This window comes from Helianthus annuus, chromosome 16, assembly GCF_002127325.2.
Source record: "Helianthus annuus cultivar XRQ/B chromosome 16, HanXRQr2.0-SUNRISE, whole genome shotgun sequence".
Taxonomy (NCBI): domain Eukaryota; kingdom Viridiplantae; phylum Streptophyta; class Magnoliopsida; order Asterales; family Asteraceae; genus Helianthus; species Helianthus annuus.
Window position 1 is genome coordinate 81272684 of NC_035448.2, and position 6932 is coordinate 81279615.

General features: G+C 34.8%; 2 long non-coding RNA genes across 2 annotated transcripts; both read right to left on the reverse strand.

Moving 5' to 3' along the window:
* Positions 1-208: 208 nt before the first annotated feature.
* LOC110918155 lies at positions 209-562 on the reverse strand. The gene is made up of 3 exons (XR_002581100.2): positions 497-562; positions 358-414; positions 209-258 (listed from the first exon to the last, which is right to left on the reverse strand). It is a non-coding gene; the product is annotated as an uncharacterized LOC110918155 (long non-coding RNA).
* A 327-nt stretch (positions 563-889) lies between these two features.
* LOC110915300 lies at positions 890-1219 on the reverse strand. Its single transcript, XR_002578865.2, has 3 exons — positions 1196-1219; positions 1031-1098; positions 890-948 (listed from the first exon to the last, which is right to left on the reverse strand). It is a non-coding gene; the product is annotated as an uncharacterized LOC110915300 (long non-coding RNA).
* Positions 1220-6932: the final 5713 nt, after the last annotated feature.

Sequence of the window (6932 nt, forward strand, 5' to 3'; positions counted from 1 at the left end):
TTGAAATTACTACCTGCAGGAGAAGGGGCAAGAAACAAAAAGCTCATGAACAAATAAATACGTTATACGATGACAACAGGAAAGATGCATTAAATATTAAGTAAATAAAATCGGTAAATACCTTAAAAAACAAACTCCAGTCGCTTCCTTCTGCCAAGATTCTAGCTACATTACCTACTTCATTCCTTATTCAATTGAGCCGCACCATGTTCGACGGTTGAAGCGTGTTAAGCAAACTTCAACCTACAAACCGTAGAGCTGCACAATAAGAGTATCACAATTAGTATAATTCATTGAAAATTAAAAACTGAAAACAAATTATGTGTTTGAACTTTAAACAAAGAGATGGGGTCTCACTTGACTGTCAATGTAGCACCGTATATCCTTCCATAGTCCTGTTGTTTTAAACTTCTCCTGAAATGATGTCGAAATTCCCATTTAATACAAAATTCAATGATTTTTAAAACCTTTAAACGTCAAAAACAAAATCAATTACCCCTAAACCATGTGGGGAATCAGATCGAGATGGCTAGTAGTCGAATCAGCAATTGGATCAAACCAATCCTAAAAAAACAAAGTAACAGCAAAACTACTTATAATTAGAGAGATTCAAATTTAAATCATATTAAGCGATGACTATTTGGTATGTGCATGCACTCTGCATAACTCCCATGTTGAGGCTGTCCGCCAGCCGATTCCTGTATGGTTCCTTCGCCGGTGAGCTTGCAATCGGATTCTCCTTACAAACAAAACCATAATTCAGTAACCGATTAGATCAAACAAAAAGCCCTAATTATGAAACAGAAATTACGTTTTCGTATAATTCATTGAAAATTAAAAACTGAAAACAAATTATGTGTTTGAACTTTAAACAAAGAGATGGGGTCTCACTTGACTGTCAATGTAGCACCGTATATCCTTCCATAGTCCTGTTGTTTTAAACTTCTCCTGAAATGATGTCGAAATTCCCATTTAATACAAAATTCAATGATTTTTAAAACCTTTAAACGTCAAAAACAAAATCAATTACCCCTAAACCATGTGGGGAATCAGATCGAGATGGCTAGTAGTCGAATCAGCAATTGGATCAAACCAATCCTAAAAAAACAAAGTAACAGCAAAACTACTTATAATTAGAGAGATTCAAATTTAAATCATATTAAGCGATGACTATTTGGTATGTGCATGCACTCACCATAACTCCCATGTTGAGGCTGTAATGATTTTGTTGTAAACTGTGATAATACGAATATATTGGATCCATCAAACAAAAACCGGGTCAAGTAGATCCGCTAAGATCCGCGTGGTATCATCAGGTGTTGAAAACAAGTTTTCAACACTTGTGCTTAAGAGGTTTGTACAATGGGCTTTAAAGAGTTGTAAAGTGGCAAAAGACCATTCTGTCCGCCAGCCGATTCCTGTATGCTTCCTTCGCCGGTGAGCTTGCAATCGGATTCTCCTTACAAACAAAACCATAATTCAGTAACCGATTAGATCAAACAAAAAGCCCTAATTATGAAACAGAAATTACGTTTTCTCTATAAATCTCACAGAACATTAAAATAATCACAAAACCAACACAGATCTAAAAGTATTATCACACATCTAAAAGTATTATCATAGATCTAAAAGAATTATCAAAGATTCACAGATCTAAAAGTATTATCACAGATCTAAAAGTATTAAAACAGATCTAAAAGTATTATCACAGATCTGACAAAGCCCTAATGCAAGAAATTAAAATTGGTCCATTCACAGATCTGACAAAGCCCTAATTATCAAACAAAAAGACCTAATGTTGATCCATTCACAGAACATTAAAATAATCACAAAACCAACACAGATCTAAAAGTATTATCACAGATCTAAAAGTATTATCACAGATCTAAAAGTATTATCACAAATCTATAAAAGTATTAAAACAGATCTAAAAGTATTATCACAGATCTGACAAAGATTAAAAAAAAAACGTACAAAATAGGGTTAAAAACATGACCTGTTCCATGGATGAAAGGGGAGAAGACGGTGATGGCAAAGACAGGTTCCATGGATGAGCGGTGGAGGTGCGGTGGAGGTGCGGTGGAGGTGCTTCAGTTATGCGGTGGAGGTGCTTCAGTTATGCGGTGGAGGATCTAGGGTTTAGAAAGTGAAAGAAATATGGAGCGGCGGATGAAATTGTGGTTGTAAACTGTGATAATACGAATATATTGGATCCATCAAACAAAAACCGGGTCAAGTAGATCCGCTAAGATCCGCGTGGTATCATCAGGTGTTGAAAACAAGTTTTCAACACTTGTGCTTAAGAGGTTTGTACAATGGGCTTTAAAGAGTTGTAAAGTGGCAATAGACCATTCTATCCTTCCTATATGCTTTATAAAGTAGTATAGATATTTACAGCTTCAGTCCCTGCAAATTTTAAATATCACTAACTGGTTTACTTCTAACATAAACTGACTTGGTTTATTAAGTAACTTACTAACCTAGTTAGTCAACTCTATATGGTTAATCCTTACCTAACTAGGTTTACTAACCTAGTTTGTTAACTTGTTTCATAATTATAGTTTTCATTAATTACAATACAACCCCCTTAACTTATAGTTTTTTTAATAACTAATTACTTTAACTCCGTTAAAGCTTACCTTACAATAATCTAACCGAAATAACTACAAGCCTTTGTACGGTTTAACGCTTTTAACCTGTTTTCATCCCAATGTGACACGTGGCGTAGATAGGATAATAGATAATATAAAAAAATAAATATATAAAATACTTAGAGTTTAATATATTTCCCATTTTTATTTTATCCCAAGAGGGACCGGTTTTATAATCCGGGTCGGATTTTGGAGACCCGTTTTTGTGTATGTTACACTTGTTCTCCATCTTTGCTTGTCTGTATAATGATGTCTCCAGATCTTGCATCATCCAGTATTTCTGAAGGAACTTTTGTCTTAGGTGATCTAAATTACACCTTTTTGTTGTGCATATGTTCATAATTGATGCATAGATCAAAGTCTGAAAAAGCCATTCTTTCAAATAGTGATATTCCAGCATTTGATATGCCATTCAATGCCCTTCTGACCTCTTGGTTATTTTTCTTTTCCTTTTCATAGTGATCCTTCATGAACAAAATGTCCAAAGGATGCAACTGGTCAGCTAATTCTTCATCAGTCACCTTCTGTTCATCTCCCTTTTCTCTTTGAAGTGTGTATCTATTTTGTACATAAGTTCCTCCTATATCATCAGTTGCAACTTTCACTTCATCCACCTTTAAAATTCTCCTTACCGGATTCTCATTGTGTTTGTGAATGCTGTATGGCCCTCTTTTCATTCTTTCTTCTCTTAACCCTAATCTGGTAGGAGATAGTGATCTTGGTATTTCATCTTCTTTTGTCAAGTAGTAACTTACCAGGTTGTATTCAGGAAACATCATTACATCTCTGGCAATTTCTTTGACCATGATAGACTTGGTTTCTGAGATTTTTCTCTTAACAGTCTTTGACTTTGCCTCTGACTCACCTTCTTGTTCCCATTCCTTCATTGTTTGTATATTCATATATTTGCTTATTGCTGAGTCATCAGATATTGTTGGATTTGGAACAGCAGCTAGCATTTTTAAATTTGTAATGACTTGAGGTTTTGCAGCTGCTAGTCTTTTCAGCATTTCTTCTTTTGGAATGTTTGGAGGTGGTCCCATCATTGTGGTATCAGCATTGGTGATTGGTGTGGTTGACGATTGTTGAGGAGTTGACTTTGGAGCTTTCTGATGTGAGCTTGAAGCAGGAATTTCCTTCATGAGTTTTTGAGGATCCATTTTGGCTAAACTTGCAACATTGAATTGCATTTTCTCCATTAGTTGTTGTGTTTCTTTTACCAGTTTTGAGTTGCTGGCAATGTTTTTCTGAACTTGGATGAATTCAGCTTGTGTTTTCTTCTGATTTTCAGCACATTCTTTTGACAGCTTCTCAAGGGCATATGTGATGCTGCTATTACTTGCCCTTAGAATGGTAATTTCTTCTTCCAAAACTTTATTTCCACTGCTTGACTGTCTTGACTTCATCACATTCACAACTTGTGTTTTGATCTTTTCTATTTCTGTGAGAATCATTTGGATTTCTGATGCAGAAATGTTGAGTTCTGGTGCTTTTTCTTTCATCTTCTGAAGGGACTTTAGTGCTTCAGTGTTATCATCAGTCTGTTTCTTTATTGCTTCCACTGATTCTGATAATGTCTTCATTTCAGCCCTTTGACCTTGTATTTCTGACGACAACATATCAAGTTTCTCTTCCACTGGATTTCTTTTTGCAGATTTTGTAAACTTTTTCCAACATGGTTTCCAGATTTTCTTGATTCATGGATTTTTCAGGGATATTTGGAACAACAGATGTTCCTGCTAACATTCCAGCTGCAAACACATTTGCTGCTGTTTTGGAAATGATAGGGTCACTTTTTGGTTTACCAGAATTTGGTGCAGCATTAAGTTTACCAGTATCATCTCCACCAGTGGTGAGTGACCTACTCTCATCCTGGATTTCCTTATGTCCTTGAATCACATCAAGATGTGATTCTCCATAAGTTTTTAAGGTAAACATATTACCTTTTTCCAGATTTCCTTGATCAGTTTCCTGATCTCTATCTGTTGAGACCTCATACTCCTCCTCATTTTCTGATTCAGAGTTGAGATTAAAAGCACTAGTAACCTCTTTATCAATATCAATTTCTTTATGTTCTAAGTTCTAAGAAACATTTACTAAACTTTCTAAGTTAGTTTGTTTTGAGTGAGTATCAACTAAAACAGTTCTTGAGAAAGATGTACCCGCGATTTGAGATTCATCATGATGTATTACTTCCGTTGATTCAATTTCAGTGTCACCAAATTGAGCTTCTTCATGAATTCTTCCAGCAATATGTGATTCTGCATGATGTTCTTGTGCTGTCTCTTGTAGTATATCAAAATCTGGATGAATTCTTCCTTCATGAATTTGCTCATTTTCAGCATTATCTGGTGAGTTGGTAATCATCAGAATTCTTTCTCCTCCTGCTTCTTTTGATGATCTTGACCTTTGTTCTTCATCTCCTTCCAGTGATGAAGAGCATTTAAAAACTTCTTTGCTGGCTCTTTCTGTTGTGGAGTCTGACTTGTTTAGAAGAGTTTCATGTTGTATCTGAACTGTTAATCTTGTGAAATAAAACATAGCATGCTTTCTAGTAGTATATGAATCTCTTTGTCAGATTCCCATCCATGATTAGAACTCTAGGCATTCATTGTGTTTGATCTCCACAGATTTTCCAGAATTGGAATTTCCATTTCTCTTGCAGCAAATGTTTCAAAAATGAAAATAGAAATTAATCTCGGATATGGCAAATGTGAGATTATTTTTCCATTTTTGGTGATGATTGACCTTTTGATCAGGTTAAAAATTTCTAATCCATAATCAATTTTGAACCCAGTTATGAGTCCATACATGATTGTTAGAATAGCTTGATTAATCTGATTAGTTCCTCCAATTTTTGAAGTGAGACATTTGTTTAATACTTCCATCATCACTTGCCATATTGCTGGTAGTTCATTTCTTCTGATTGAACCAGTTTTGTTGATCTTCTTGTTCTTGTAACTAAGCCCAATAAGAAAGCTTAATAGCTCTTTCCTGCTTGGTGCTTCAACATAGTTATCAAGAATAGGTAGTTCAAGCCATTCTCTTACCCTTGCAGGAGTTAATGTTACAGAAACATTTTCCCATACATGGGCAGAGAGTTGGTTTTCCTCAACTTCATCAAAGGTGTAAACAAATTGTTGTAGCAGCTTTTCTGGTACTTCTTTCTCTTTTGTTAGAGCTCCTGAAATTGGACAGTTCATGAGATATTCTATCAGAAGTTGACATCTCACATCATATTCTGAATGCTCTGTATTCATCAGCAAATTGTTTTCCTTCATGGCAGAAATTCATTGTCTTCAATGAAAGATACATCATGTTGAACAATTGGGATGTTGAGGTTTACTTTGGCCATTTTTTGAAGTTTGTGAATCAGGGTTTGAAATTTAGGGATTTTTGAGTGAGGAACAAAGTTTGCTTTGGTTTGGAATTTGTGAGAAAGGTATGATTTTTGAATTTTCTGCTAAGGGCTATATAGTGAAGATTTTTAGCAGAGTATTGTGGGTTTATGGAGTTGAGAGGATATGGAACGTGTCATGTAGTGGCGGTTAAAGGATCATTAATTGTCTTTTATACCGTTTGATCATGGGATGTCGGTTTTTGATTCATGATATAACCGTTAGATCGTGGGTATCAAGACTTTAATGATGATTAATCGTGTAATCGTGGTTGTGCCCTTTCAACTTGTTCTTTTTGTAGTTTCACTGAAATGCTTCATCTGAATTTAGATTTGAAAAACATTATCGGTTGTATGACACCTTTCCATCTTTGTGGACCCTACTCTTTTGAGGAGGTCCAAGTAGCTTTCTTCATCTTCATCCTTTCCTTTTTTTTTGATCAAATGAAGTCAACAGAAGTCAACAGAATTTGATATGTTTTTCCCAATAAGGTCAACAGAAGTCAACAGAATTTGATATGTTTTTCCCCTTAAACTTGTCACCTTTTTTTTTAAAGATAAGAGGGAATGAGTGGAGTTTGAGAAAGCTTCTTACCTTGATCTTTTAAACTCCACACCTTTGTTCTGGTGTATCAGAAAGTCTTTTTCATATAGCTTGTTTCAGTCCTTAGAAAAAGAATTGAAAGAAATTTATCTAAAAATAATCTAGATTTTTTTTGTGTTTCTTTGTATCTGATCAACCTTGGTTAAAACTTTCTTTTTTTAAGCAATCGATCCTTCCTGTTTGTCAAGAAAATTTACTTTTGATGTTTTGTATCAAATTTTTCAGTTTTATCTGGTGATTTCGAATCAAATTCTGATGATTTGATGAAGCTTCTGATAAA